General features: G+C 43.4%; 1 non-coding gene and 1 pseudogene across 1 annotated transcript; one reads left to right on the forward strand and one right to left on the reverse strand.

Moving 5' to 3' along the window:
* LOC119354423 lies at nt 1-9,615 on the forward strand (annotated as a pseudogene).
* TRNAY-GUA lies at nt 1,455-1,540 on the reverse strand. The gene is given in 2 exon segments: nt 1,455-1,490; nt 1,504-1,540. It is a non-coding gene; the product is annotated as a tRNA-Tyr (tRNA).
* Nucleotides 9,616-16,199: the final 6,584 nt, after the last annotated feature.

Here is a 16,199-nt window from a genome sequence, read left to right on the forward strand (position 1 = left end):
ATGGCCATCGCCTCCATGGAGGTGTTCTATTCCTGAAGCTAACCGAGGTCGGTAGGGGGGAATTTTCAAATTGATCTGCCTACAATGAACACACTTTACGTTATGTTAGGTGCTTATCCCTTTACCCCTACCCCTATAATAAAGGGGGTGTTCACACTAAAAAACTCTTCATCATGACTTGATGCCTACGTCGACTACAATCGTACAGGTAATGTGTTAACCAATTTACCAACGTTTCATCTGGAATTCCAGATGAATGGGCTCCCCCCTTGATAAATTGCAACATTTTGCCAAGCAACTATACTTTGCATGTACATGCTGAATAGCTGATAATAGTAACTAACATGCGGTAGTTATATCATTATGCATAGGAGCTCAGTACTCGTGGTTAGAGAAGGATCTGCAGAAAGCTGAACTGACGAGTCATGTCGCTTCTTGGCACTCGCCCTGGTATAACTGTTCCTCACACTACCAGGAATTTGAGTGCATGAGGCAAGAAATAGAAGGACTCCTCTACCAATATATGGGGTCGACATTGTCTTCTCAGGACATTGTTTGGTAAATGGTTTGATTCAGACTAAATTCCTTCGATTTCTTTGGTTTCTTTTCCCCCATCTCGATTAATCAATCCTACTCCCCTCAGCTCCTGCTGTTAATACCTTTTTCTTTTCTTTTGGAACAAGTCTAGTTTATTTGATTGCTCAAGGTACACGCATACAAAAGGATGAACCGGGTGTGCAAGCACACGATCCGTGCGGGCCGGTTTACATTACGATCAGGGATGTCGGTAACACTGAGAAAATCGACAGTGATCAGGCAGATGACCTTGGAAAATGCCCCTCGCCAGGTGACAACCACCCTGAATTTGGTGGAGTCTGCCATCTGAACTTCACGACTTACCGGATTCTGGTCCTGGTCCTGCCATGGGGAGATTTTGCTGGGAACGACAGCCGGAATGGAGGGCATTCAGGGGAAGCAGTTTCGGGCATGGCATTTTAGATGCAATTAAATCACTTCACCTTCTCCTCCTCCTCGCCCGATGTGTGTGACCTGGAAGGGAATGTGTTACGTGTATGTTTTTCACACAAGAGATCATACAGGTTGTGAATTCGACATGTGCCTTGTGGACATGGCACCAGAACCGGGATACATATGGAGAACACAATGTGGGAGATCAGATCAATATAGTAAGTGCCTATTGCAGCCAAAGGGTGTGATTTCACAGGACTGGTGATTCTGAAGTCTATCTTCTTTAACTTTGTGTTTATCACCCATGTAGATTCTCAATGCCTCGGCGGGATCCCCTCTCCATTAAGTAACATCTCAGGTGCTCAACAAGCTGCTAAAATGGCTGTGCTCCTTTGGACAGCATCATTGAGAGCGTCTTTTTTGGCGGGTACCACAGAGAATTTTGTGTAAAAAAAAGGAGTTGTACACGACTAAAAAAAGATAATTCCGACTTACCGGATTCGAACCAGTGACCTAAGGATTTACCTGCACACACTACAGTCCTCCGCTCTACCAACTGAGCTAAAGTCGGATTGTTATTCTGAGATGGCCAAAGTCTAGAGAACATTGCCTCTGGGACTTGCGTCATTTAGTGAGATCTGAAATGCATCTCCACAAGTAAAACCAGCAATGCTGGTATAATACTTGCAGTAAAACAAACATCTGAACCAAATACATACACAGGCAACTTAACGTTAAAAAAATAATTGAACATATATCACGCCCAACACCACCATTATATAGCTTTCAACTCAAATGATAAAACTTATAGAAAGAATTCCTTATTTAACACTTTTAAATTTGCTTTCCCTATTTGACCCCTTTATATCGTAGTTTCTTATGCAGAGTTGTTTGCATTGATGTCTTTGTTGTAGTATTTCTTATTCTCTGATTGGTTCTTCATCCGTGGCTTATCGTTGCCCACTAAGAGCACATACAAAATCATCCTCCACAAAGAAGATGAAACCCCATTGATAGGCTAGTCTGGGGCAGCAGAGTCCCTAACAAAGTTACATTGCTCCCAATAATATTTGCATGCCTTGTGATCACCATGTGGAAGACCGTGACCACATCTTCCTCCATTGTCTACTCTCCGCAGGTATTTGGAAATTAATAGACATTCTCCAGGGATATCTATCTCGACACTCTCTAGGACTTATCTCAGTCCCTCATCTATATGACCTAGTATACCATTTGATTCTATTCATTTTCTTTGGAAATTTTGGGATGCTAGCAACGCGAAGGTTTTCGCAATGAACACCAGCGCCACTCCCTCACTCTCAAGATGATTATTTATAATCTCATCATATGGTCACTTGTCTTTCAAAAACCGAGCAACAAGGTGGTTGCCTCCACATGTGCCAATACCCCAGAAGTGCAAATCCTAGCTTTTAAGTCGGACCACAGAGATGATTCATGAAGGAAAAATAGTACTCCCTCCATTTTTATTTACTCTGCATATTAGGTATGATTGAAGTCAAACTTCATAAAGTTTGACTAAGTTTATAGAAAAAATATGAACATATACAATAGCAAATCTGTATGATGTGAAGTGTATTCAATAATGAAGCTAATGGTATTGATTTGTTATTGTATATGTTAATATCTTTGTCTATAAACTTTGACTTTGACTAAAGCTAATATGTGGAGTAAATAAAAACGGAGGGAGTATATAAGTAATGTCCACCTGCGACAAGTTTAGGGAACTATATTGAAATAACCTGATCCAACAATAAATTATTGTAGTCGGTTGAAAAATCAAAACTGCCTCAGAGAATTCATTGAGCCGGTCAAAATTTCAAACTGACTAGGATAAGTTTTCTATAGTCGGTTGCTTTGTGGCAACCGACCATAGTCATTCTTGTTGGGGAACGTAGTGATAATTCAAATAATTTCCTACGTGTCACCAAGATCAATCTAGGAGATCGTAGCAACGAGAGAGAGGGAGTGCATCTTCATACCCTTGAAGATCGCTAAGCGGAAGCGTTACAAGAACGTGGTTGATGGAGTCGTACTCGCGGTGATTCAAATCGGGGAAGATCCAATCCAAGCGCCGAACGGATGATGCCTCCGCGTTCAACAGACGTATAGCCCGGGGACGTCTCCTCCTTCTTGATCCAGCAGGGGGAGAGGAGAAGTTGATGGAGAACTCCGGCAGCACGACGACGTGGTGGTGGAGCTCGTGGTTCTCCGGCAGATCTTCGCTAAGCACTACGGAGGAGGAGGAGTTGGAGGGGGGAGGGTTGCGCCAGGGGAAGGGTGCGGCTGCCCTCCCACCCCCTCACTATATATAGGGGGAAGGGGAGAGGGGCCCGGTCCCCTTAGATGCATCTAGAGGGGGAGGGACGACCAAGGGGGGAGACTTGCCCCCAAGCAGGTGGGAGGTGCCCGCACCCCCTAGGGTTTCCAACCCTAGGCGCCTTGGGCCCTTGGGGGGGGCACCAGCCCACTAAGGGGCTGGTCCCCACCCATATTCAGCCCACTAAGCCCTATGGGGCAGGTGGCCCTACCCGGTGGACCCCCGGACACCTTTCGGTGGTCCCGGTACAATACCGATAACCCCCGAAACTTTGTGGCGACTGAAACTGGACTTCCCATATATAAATCTTCACCTTCGGACCATTCCGGAACTCCTCATGATGTCCAGGATCTCATCTGGGACTCCGAACAACTTTAGGTAACCACATACAATTTCCCATTACAACTCTAGCATCACCGAACCTTAAGTGTGTAGACCCTACGGGTTCGGGAACCATGCAGACATGACCGAGACACCTCTCCGGCCAATAACCAACAGCGGGATCTGGATACCCATATTGGCTACCACATGTTCCACGATGATCTCATCGGATGAACCACGATGTCGGGGATTCCATCAATCCCGTATACAATTCCCTTTGTCCATCGGTATGTTACTTGCCCAAGATTCGATCGTCGCTATCCCCATACCTCGTTCAATCTCGTTACCGGCAAGTCTCTTTACTCGTTCCGTAACACATGATCCCGTGGCTAACTCCTTTAGTTACATTGAGCTCATTATGATGATGCATTACCGAGTGGGCCCAGAGATACCTCTCCGTCATACAGAGTGACAAATCCCAGTCTCGATTCATGCCAACCCAACAGACACTTTCGGAGATACCTACAGTGCACCTTTATAGTAACCCAGTTATGTTGTGACGTTTGATACACCCAAAGCATTCCTACGGTATCCGGGAGTTGCACAATCTCATGGTCTAAGGAAATGATACTTGACATTAGAGAAGCTCTAGCAAACGAACTACACGATCTTGTGCTATTCTTAGGATTGGGTCTTGTCCATCACATCATTCTCCTAATGATGTGATCCCGTTATCAACGACATCCAATGTCCATGGTCAGGAAACCGCAACCATCTATTGATCAACGAGCTAGTCAACTAGAGGCTCACTAGGGACATGTTGTGATCTATGTATTCACACATGTATTACGGTTTCCGGTTAATACAATTATAGCATGAACAACAGACAATTGTCATGAACAAGGAAATATAATAATAACCATTTTATTATTGCCTCTAGGGCATATTTCCAACAATTCTTAAGCAGTTCTGACATTCCAACCAGCTGTAATAATACCACACCCAAAAGTCCCACCAAGTCCATCCATATAAGTATACTCTTTGAGCTCTAACCCACTCCTTCTACCCTCCTCTTTCTGTCGCTATCGTGGTGGCAACACCCTCTTCCCACCGCCCACCACACATCCGACCGTGCTCACCACCTGTTACTCGATTTGACAAGTCTAGTTGTCCCTACGTGGATTTGGTTGCACTGGCCATCTCCATGTGTGGCTCTGACATGGTTGAAGGTTGTTAGGATCGAATATTTAAGGATTGGAAGCAGGGTGAATAGTCATATACAAATAAAACCACACTTATTTTAAAAGTTGGTTGTTTTAAGCAACAAGCTTCTATGTTGGTCCTGGAGCACTTTAACAACAAAGCTAGAAAGAGCATTGTGGAAGAATAAGGTAACTTACCAGAAAGTAAGAGTTAAGTTTACGGAATGCAAACGCAAATGGCTTGGCTTGTTTTCCCCGTGGTTTGAATAGTTGGCGCTATCCTACTCGACATTGATGGAGGCTAGCTTTGAACCAAATGATTCTAGGATCACAAGGATCCTAGCTATGTTGCCCACCAAAGAGGCCTACCAAGGACAAGATACCTATTGTACCGTGGAGTGCATCAAGAAGCCACACGAAGGGGTACATCCTCATGAAGTAGGAAATCATTGAGACCTCACAAACTCTTGAGTACTTCACAATATAGATGAAACATGTGTTGGGGAACGCAGTAATTTCAAAAAAATTCCTACGCACACGCAAGATCCATATAGGTAATGCATAGCAACGAGCGGGGAAGAGTGTTGTCTATGTACCCTCGTAGACCGTAAGCGGAAGCGTTATGACAACACGGTTGATGTAGTCGTACGTATTCACGATCCGACCGATGCTAGCACCGAAGGTACGACACCTCCGCGATCTGCACACGTTCAGCTCGGTGACATCCCGCGAAGTCTAGATCCAGCTGAGTGTCGAGGGAGAGTTTTGTTAGCACGCCGGCGTGATGACGATGATGATGAAGCTACCGGAACAGGGCTTCGCCTAAGCACTGCAACAATATGACCGAGGTGGATTATGATGGAGGGGGGCACCTGATACGTCTCCAACGTATCTATAATTTTTGATTGCTCCATGCTATATTATCTACTGTTTTGGACATTATTGGGCTTTATTATCCACTTTTATATTATTTTTGGGACTAACCTATTAACCGGAGGCCCAACCCAGAATTGCTGTATTTTGCCTGTTTTACGTTTCGAAGAAAAGGAATATCAAACGGAGTCCAAACAGAATGAAACCTTCGGGAACGTGATTTTCTCAGTGAATACAACTCAGGAGACTTGGACCCTACGTCAAGCCAATTAACAGGAGGCCACGAGGTAGGGGGGCGCGCCTGGGGGGCACGAGGTAGGGGGGCGCGCCTGCCCCCCAGGCACGCCCTCCACCCTCGTGGGCCCCCTGTTGCTCCACCGACGTACTTCTTCCTCCTATATATATCCACGTACCCCCAAACGATCAGAACAGGAGCCAAAACCCTAATTCCACCGCCGTAACTTTCTGTATCCACGAGATCCCATCTTGGGGCCTGTTCCGGAGCTCCGCCGGAGGGGGCATCGATCACGGAGGGCTTCTACATCAACACCATAGCCTCTCCGATGAAGTGTGAGTAGTTTACTTCAGACCTACGGGTCCATAGTTAGTAGCTAGATGGCTTCTTCTCTCTTTTTGGATCTCAATACAATGTTCTCCCCCCTCTCTTGTGGAGATCTATTCGATGTAATCTTATTTTTGTGGTGTGTTTGTTGAGACCGATGAATTGTGGGTTTATGATCAAGTCTATCTATGAATAATATTTGAATCTTCTCTGAATTCTTTTATGTATGATTGGTTATCTTTGCAAGTCTCTTCAAATTATCAGTTTGGTTTGGCCTACTAGATTGATCTTTCTTGCAATGGGAGAAGTGCTTAGCTCTGGGTTCAATCTTGCGGTGTCCTTTCCTGGTGACAGTAAGGGCAGCAAGGCACGTATTGTATTGTTGTCATCGAGGATAACACGATGGGGTTTTCTTCATATTGCATGAGTCTATCCCTCTACATCGTGTCATCTTGCTTAAGGCGTTACTCTGTTTTTAACTTAATACTCTAGATGCATGTTGGATAGCGGTCGATGAGTGGAATAATAGTAGTAGATGCAGGCAGGAGTCGGTCTACTTGTCTCGGACGTGATGCCTATATACATGATAATACCTAGATATTCTCATAACTATGCTCAATTCTGTCAATTGCTCAACAGTAATTTGTTCACCCACCGTAGAATACTTATGCTCTCGAGAGAAGCCACTAGTGAAACCTATGGCCCCCGGGTTTATCTTTATCATATCAATCTCCTACTACTTAGTTATTTACTTTGCTATTTACTTTGCCTTTATTTTACTTTGCATCTTTATCATAAAAATACCAAAAATATTATCTTTATCATATCTATCAGATCTCACTCTCGTAAGTGGCCCTATAGGGATTGACAACCCCTATTTGCGTTGGTTGCGAGGATTCATTTGTTTTGTGCAGGTACGAGGGACTCGCGCGTAGCCTCCTACTGGATTGATACATTGGTTCTCAAAAACTGAGGGTAATACTTATGCTACTTTGCTGCATCATCCCTTCCTCTTCGAGGAAAACCAACGCAGTGCTAAAAGAGGTAGCAAGAAGGATTTCTAGCGCCGTTGCCGGGAAGGTCTACGCAAAAGTCAACATACCAAGTACCCATCACATACCCTTATCTCCCGCATTACATTATTTGCCATTTGCCTCTCGTTTTCCTCTCCCCCACTTCACCCTTGCCGTTTTATTTGCTCTCTCTCTCTCTCTCTCTCTCTCTATCCTCCCTCTCTTTCTCTATTTGCCCCTTTTTGTCCGCTTGCTTTTTGTTTGCTTGTATGTTAGTTTTCTTGTTTGTCGTGATGGCTCTACCTAAATTTGGTGACCTTCACCTTAAAAGGTTAGAAGAAATCGAAAATAATGTTAGGAGTTTCATGGTTTTGCAATTTGAACATAATAGTTTCTTCAGAAACAAGCTTAAAGCACAGAAAAGTTTTATGAGTTTTATGAATAAAGAGCTTCATGATATGTCTAAAGAATTCGATGGTTTAAGATCCCAACTTGCTCATCTTGAGAAATTAACTGCTGAAATTTCGGATAAGCAGGCTACCCTAGTTAATAAGATGGCCGCTAAACCGAGTTGCTATGAAAATAATGATGAAGATCTAAAAGTTATTGATGTGTCCCCTATTAAATCTTTGTTTTGCAATATGAATCTTGATAATGATGGGACTGAATATAACCCACCTTTACCTAGAAGGCTTTCCAAGAATTCTGAATCTCTTGATCTTGATGCTAAATTTGATAAAAGTGGGATTGAAGAAATTAAAACCCTAGATGTTGCTAAACCCACTATTATGGATTTCAAGGAATTTAACTATGAAAATTGCTCTTTGATTGATTGTATTTCCTTGTTGTAATCTGTGCTAAATTCTCCTCACGCTTATAGTCAAAATAAAGCGTTTACTAAACATATCGTTGATGCATTGATGCAATCTTATGAAGAAAAACTTGAATTGGAAGTTTCTATCCCTAGAAAACTTTACGATGAGTGGGAACCAACTACTAAAATTAAAATTAAAGATCATGAATGCTATGCTTTATGTGATTTGGATGCTAGTGTTTCCATGATTCCAAAGGCTTTGTGTGATTTGTTAGGTTTACGTGATTTTGATGATTGCTCTCTAAACTTGCACCTTGCGGATTCCACTATTAAGAAACCTATGGGAAGAATTAATGATGTTCTTATTGTTGCAAATAGGAATTATGTGCCCGTAGATTTTATTGTTCTTGACATAGATTGCAATCCTTCATGTCCTATTATTCTTGGTAGACCTTTCCTTAGAATGATTGGTGCAATTATTGATATGAAGGAAGGAAATATTAGATTTCAATTTCCATTAAGGAAAGGCATGGGACACTTTCCTAGAAAGAAAATTAAATTACCTTATGAATCTATTATGAGAGCCACTTATGGATTGCCTACCAAAGATGGCAATACCTAGATCTATTCTTGCTTGTTATGCCTAGCTAGGGCGTTAAACGATAGCGCTTGTTGGGAGGCAACCCAATTTTATTTTTATTCCTTGCTTTTTGCTCCTGTTTAGTAATAAATAAATTATTTAGCCTCTGTTTTGGTTGTGTTTTTTGTGTTTAATTAGTGTTTGTGTCAAGTAGAACCGTTGGGAAGACTTGGGGAAAGTCTTGTTGAACTTGCTGTAAAAAACAGAAACTTTAGCGCTCACGAGAACTGCTGTCATTTTTATTTGGAAAGTTATATTTAGTTATTTCTTTTTGCAGATGATTAATAGATAAATTACTCACGTCCAGAAATTTATTTTAGAATTTTTGGGGTTTCATATATTGCTCTAGCTACAGATTACTACAGACTGTTCTGTTTTTGACAGATTCTGTTTTTCGTGTGTTGTTTGCTTGTAATAGCACCCGAGGTACCCTAACTTGCATAGAATGTGATGATTTAGTCCCAAACTTGCAAAATTTGACTCCACCATACCCCAACTTGCACTAGATGTGATGATTTAGTCCCCGGCCTATCACAGCTCGACAAGTGGCAGCCAGGTGGCCTGACCGGTCTTCGTCCACACTTTTGCAGGAAACACCCTGCGGTCTTCTCTAATTAACCTACAGTACTGGATGTTAAGATGCAGTTAACAGCATATCTCCCGGTGGCTGGTGCTGGGCCACCGGACCTGCCCGACCACGATGCAGGAGCTTTGGGACGACCCGCTCACCCCCAACGCCACGCTCCGGCAGCTCATCGCCACCTGGCTCTCCCGCCGGTACACCCTTCAAAAAGCACAAGGGCCAGGCATCCGCTCAAGGGCCAGGCCCGCGTCGCCGCGCTCCGGGAGTTGCGCTCCCTCGCCTCCACCCACTAGTCTATGACCAAGGCCATAGCCAAGGCTGGCGGCGTGTTGTTGCTGACCTTGCTTCTTGGCCCCTTCACGTCTCATTCGATGGGATCCGAGGCGGTGGCCATTCTTGTGAGCGGCGTGCCGCTCGACGCCGAGGCGAAGGCGGTGCTGATGCAGCCGGCAAAGGTGTCCCTCGTGGTGAACATGCTGAATGAGGGCACCGTCGACACCAAGATCAACTGCGTCCACCTCATCTGCATCGTCATGGAGGAGAAAGGTTGCCGGCCGGAGACGGTGGCGAGCCTGAGCTTCTTTATCCATCTACACCTGCACCTACCTAGTCATCTCCGCCTTGCTCTATCCATCCAGAATCCCCGTCGGCGACGGAGATGCAGGCCGCTGTCGCCTTCAGCCAGAGCCAGCCGTCCCTTCTCGCTCGTCCGCTCCGGCGGCTCCCAAGGCCTTACCACGGGTACGTACGTATCTGCGACGATTCCTCTCGCCTCAATTCCATCTTTGCCTTTTTGAGCTAACCTGCATCTGCATGTGGTTGCGCAGCGGCGGGCCGGAGATGGAGCCGGATGATGGTGTGCTGTTGTGTCAGGACTGATCCAGGGAGGTGTCATCAAGCTTCAGTTATCCAACGGCTAGGAGGCCTCCTCGCTTTACTGCTTCGTCAGGAGCCGTTGATTCTTAATTGTACCATTATACAGTAATCACTGTACCGTTTCACTTGTCGGTAACTAGCTACCTATAAATCCAGCCGGGTTGTGGCTGGCAAAACTATCTCTCCATTCTTCTAGACTCGCCAAGATGGCTTGCATTATACTCCAACTCTAAAACAATAGCAAATATCTCAGATCTGAGACTTTCCCTATACAAATTCTCCTGATTTCCTTGCTAAAATTCGCATAGGTGTAGTTCGGTCCTGACATGCTGGTAGGTCTAGGTCTAGGACGACAACGCGTCTCGCTCCCGCGGCTGCGGCGCGCCTGTTGCTCCGCGAGCCTATCCGTCGGTGCCGACGGCTACGGCAGTGATAACAACACCCACCCACCCCCCTGCTCCACCTCATGTTTGTGTCACCCCTGGCCTTGTGATACCTTGCTTACTTTGTAAGCTAGACTAGGCTAGAGTGGGTACCTTTGCAGATTTACTCCCTTTAGGCAAGGCTAAAATTTTCAGATCAGATTATAAAAGTTTTGGCAGTGCAAGGTAAGGGGAATCAATTACCACGCCAAGGGTAAAAGGAGCACCTATATATGCGTCAGTTAACTGAAATCAAATTCAGTTACTAGGCCTAGCGCCGTCACCCCTGGCCATCACTGTTAAATACCAATGCGACAATAATATTGTTTGGCGGTGCGATATTGTGATGAGTCAGAGGAATCACTTCTTATCACTGTTTCAGTTCATTCGCCTTCATTGTATCTGAACGGTTCTCATTTTCAAGTGAATTTGTTTCACTCCGAAGGCCCATTTCATATTCTTTTCTCCCAGTTACATTGTCCTATGCACAGTTACCCATTGCTGTCTCGGGTCATAGTCTCAACTTTTCAGAGTTATATTTCTGCAGAACCTTCTAAACACGCGTCTCGATCCCCTCTGCCCTCCGTGCTCAGCTGGTGTGTGTCTCTATCCATCTTTCCTTCATGTTGTTTCCATTTATCAGTTCCTTTGTTTATGATCTACCGCGTTATAACTTTGACCCTATCCATTATGTTACTTAGTGTGCAGTTCTCTCTGAAAGCATGCTTTTTATATGCAACTCCTTGATTTTGAAGACGACGCTCGTCGAAATCCCTTTCGGATTAGGTGGCATTGACATCATGATCCCTGACATGAACTGAGAGGACATATTTGATTACAGTTTGCTATGCCGTACAAGTAAGATCGCCAAGTAATGCTGCGCTGGTGGCTGGTGCTTGGGATTACTTTAGAATTGTTGAGGGGTTTGCTAGTCGGATGATTTGACTGCGCCGACATTATATCCTAAAGATGTTCTATAATGAGTATATTTTACCCCTTGCATAAATCACTTTCTCATTGTAGATTGCCTGTAGGTAATTAATTGATATTGCAGGAAAATATGGAAGCTGGAAAGAATTGATGAGTAAGAAGTTAGCAAGGAACTAGGAAGGAACAAGTCCCATTGGTAGGCCCGAAAGCACACTTTCAGCTTTGTCACTTAGCAGGAAGGCAAAGCACATACACGCAGGATCTCCTTAATTAGAGAAGACCGCAGGGTGTTTCCTGCAAAAGTGCGGACGAAGACCAGTCAAGCCACCTGGCTACCAATTGGCGAGCTGTGATTGGCCTGGGACTAAATCATCACATGAGGTGCAAGTTGGGGTATGGTGGAGTCAAGTTTTGCAAGTTTGGGACCAAATCGTCACATTCTGTGCAAGTTAGGGTACCTGGGGTGCTATTACCTCTATTTTGATGAATCTATGGCTAGTAAAATAGTTTATGAACCATAGAGAAGTTGGAATACATTAGATATAACACCCATATAAATAAAGAATGAGTTCATTACAGTACCTTGAAGTGGTCTTCTATTTTCTTTCGCTAACGGAGCTCACGAGATTTTCTACTTTAAGTTTTGTGTTGTGAAGTTTTCAAGTTTTGGGTAAAGATTTGATGGATTATGGAACAAGGAGTGGCAAGATCCTAAGCTTGGGGATGCCTATGGCATCCCCAAGATAATCTAAGGACACCTAAAAGCCAAAGCTTGGGGATGCCCTGGAAGGCATCCCCTCTTTCGTCTACTTCTATCAGAAGACAAATCCTAATCTTGATCTATGCCAACTCAATAAACACCATCGGAGACACCTGTAGAGCATCTTTATAGTCACCTAGTTACGTTGTGATGTTTGATAGCACACTAAGTGTTCCTCCGGTATTCGGGAGTTGCATAATCTCATAGTCATAGGAACATGTATAAGTCATGAAGAAAGCAATAACAATAAACTAAACGATCATAGTGGTAAGTTAACGGATGGGTCAAGTCAATATTATCATTCTCTAATGATGTGATCCCGTTAATCAAATGACAACTCATGTCTATGGTTAGGAAACATAACCATCTTTTATTAACGAGCTAGTCAAGTAGAGGCATACTAGTGACACTTTGTTTGTCTATGTATTCACACATGTACTAAGTTTCCGGTTAATACAATTCTAGAATGAATAATAAACATTTATCATGATATAAGGAAATATAAATAACACTACTATCAGCGTCTGTCTTCCTCTTGAAAATCCATTTATTCTTAATGGCTCACCGATCATCGGGCAAGTCAATCAAAGTCCATACTTTGTTCTAATACATGGATCCCATGTCAGATTTCATGGCTTCAAGCCATTTCATGGAATCTGGGCTCATCATCGCTTCGTCATAGTTCGTAGGTTTGTCATGGTCAAGTAACATGACCTCCAGAACAGGATTACTATACCACTCTGGTGCGGAACGTATTCTGGTTGACCTACGAGGTTCGGTAGTAACTTGATTTGAAGTTTCATGATCATCATCATTAACTTCCTCACTAATTGGCGTAGGAATCACTAGAACTGATTTCTGTGATGAACTACTTTCCAATTTGGGAGAAGGTACAATTACCTCATCAAGTTCTACATTCCTCCCACTCACTTCTTTCGAGAGAAACTTCTTCTCTAGAAAGGATCCATTCTTAGCAACAAATATCTTGCCTTCGGATCTGTGATAGAAGGTGTACCCAACAGTTTCCTTTGGGTTTCCTATGAAGACACATTTCTCCGATTTGGGTTTGAGCTTACCAGGTTGAAACTTTTTCACATAAGCATCATAACCCCAAACTTTAAGAAACGACAGCTTAGGTTTCTTGCTAAACCACAGTTCATATGGTGTCGTCTCAACGGATTTAGATGGTGCCCTATTTAACGTGAATGCAGTTGTCTCTAATGCATAACCCCAAAACGATAGTGATAAATTGGTAAGAGACATCATAGATCGCACCATATCTAATAAAGTACGGTTATGACGTTCGGACACACCATTACGCTGTGGTGTTCCAGGCGGCGTGAGTTGCGAAACTATTCCGCATTGTTTCAAATGAAGACCAAACTCGTAACTCAGATATTCTCCTCCACGATCTGATCGTAGAAATTTTATTTTCTTGTTACGATGATTTTTCACTTCACTCTAAAATTCTTTGAACTTTTCAAATGTTCCAGACTTATGTTTCATGAAGTAGATATACCCATATCTGCTCAAATCATCTGTGAAGGTCAGAAAATAACGATACCCGCCGCAAGCCTCAACACTCATCGGATTGCATACATCAGTATGTATTATTTCCAATAAGTCAATTGCTTGTTCCATTGTTCCGGATAACAAAGTTTTAGTCATCTTGCCCATGAGGCATGGTTCGCAAGCATCAAATAATTCATAATCAAGTGATTCCAAAAGCCTATCAGCATGTAGTTTCTTCATGCGCTTTACATCAATATGACCTAAACGGCAGTGCCACATATATGTTGCACTATCATTATTAACTTTGCATCTTTTGGCTTCAATATTATGAATATGTGTATCACTACGATCGAGATTCAATAAACCATTCACCTCGGGTGTATGACCACAGAAGGTTTTATTCATGTAAACAGAATAACAATTATTCTTTGACTTAAATGAATAACCATATTGCAATAAACATGACCCAATCATATTATGCTCAACGTAAACACCAAATAACATTTATTTTAGGTTCAATGCTAATCCCGAAGGTAAAGGGAGTGTGTGATGGTGATCTTATCAACCTTGGAATCACTTCCAACACATATCGTCACCTCGCCATCAACTAGTCGTTGTTCATTTTGTAACTCCTGTTTCAAGTTACTAATCATAGCAACTGAACCAGTATCAAATACCCAGGGGCTACTATGAACACTAGTAAAGTACACATCAATAACATGTATATCATATATACTTTTGTTCACTTTGACATCCTTCTTATCCACCAAGTATTTGGGGCAGTTCCGCTTCGAGTGACCATTTCCTTTGCAGTAAAAGCACTCAGTTTCAGGCTTGGGTCTAGCTTTGGGATTCTTCATGGGAGTGGCAACTTGCTTGTCATTCTTCTTGAAGTTCCATTTCTTTCCCTTGCCATTTTACTTGAAACTAGTGGTCTTTTCAACCATCAACACTTGGTGCTTTTGTTGATTTCTACCTTCATTGATTTCTGCATCGTGAAGAGCTTGGGAATTACTTTCGTCATCCCTTGCATATTATAGTTCATCACCAAGTTCTAGTAACTTGGTGATAGTGTCTAGAGAACTTTGTCAATTACTATCTTATCTGGAAGATTAACTCCCACTTGATTCAAGCAATTGTAGTACCCAGACAATCTGAGCACATGCTCACTGGTTGAGCTATTCTCCTCCATCTTGTAGGCAAGTACTGTCAGAGGTCTCCTGAAAGTGCAACTATCCCTGGGTGGTTTTGGTAATTCCTAACAACATATAGCTCATTGAGTTAACATTATTCCAAGATTAATATTTCAGGAAAAGCTCAATGAATGGCATGGCATGGATGAGGAAAGTGGACCCCTCAAAATACTAAGGACAAAAAGATTGGCTCAAGCTCAAAGCTCAAGACTCTACATTTTATATTTTAGTGATCCAAGATCACATTGAGTCTATAGGAAAAGCCAATACTATCAAGGAGGGATGAGGTGTTGCTTGATGAGGTTCTTGCTTCATAGTGTTTAGTGATATGCTCCAAAACCCTCAACTACCTTCCCACATCCACATATGACCTAAACCAAAAGTCAAACTCGGCCCCACCGATTCTTTCTATCCGGCGCCACCGAGTTCAGATGTCATAGCCACTGCCACAAACCCTAGGCATATCGGTCTCACCGATAGGGATCTCGGTCTCACCGAGATGGGGTTGTAATCTCTCTGTTTCCCTTCGTAACATTTCGGTCCTACCGAGCTGAGCGATCGGTCCCACCGAGATTGCAATGTAAACTCTCGGTTTCCCTTTTGTAACATTTCGGTCCCACCGAAATGAGCAAATCGGTCCCACCGAGTTTACCTGACCAACTCTCTGGTTAGCTTATTACCAAAATCGGTCCCACCGAGTTTGTGTAATCGGTCACACCGAGATTACGTTATGCCCTAACCCTAACCATATCGGTCCTACCGAATTGCATCTCAGTCCCACCGAAAATCCTAACGGTCACTAGGTTTGCTAAATCGGTCCGACCGAGTTTCTCAATTCGGTCTCACCGAGATTGGTAAATTGTGTGTAACGGTTAGTTTTTGTGTGGAGGCTATATATACCCCTCCACCCACTCTTCATTTGTGGAGAGAGCCATCAGAACATACCTACACTTCCAATACACATTTTCTGAGAGAGAACCACCTACTCATGTGTTGAGGCCAAGATATTCCATTCCCACCATATGAATCTTGTTCTCTAGCCTTCCCCAAGTTGCTTTCCACTCAAATCTTCTTTCCACCAAATCCATATCCCGTGAGAGAGAGTTGAGTGTTGGGGAGACTATCATTTGAAGCACAAGAGCAAGGAGTTCATCATCAACACACCATTTGTTACTTCTTGGAGAGTGGTGT

This window comes from Triticum dicoccoides, chromosome 1A, assembly GCF_002162155.2.
Source record: "Triticum dicoccoides isolate Atlit2015 ecotype Zavitan chromosome 1A, WEW_v2.0, whole genome shotgun sequence".
In the NCBI taxonomy this organism is placed as follows: Eukaryota; Viridiplantae; Streptophyta; class Magnoliopsida; order Poales; family Poaceae; genus Triticum; species Triticum dicoccoides.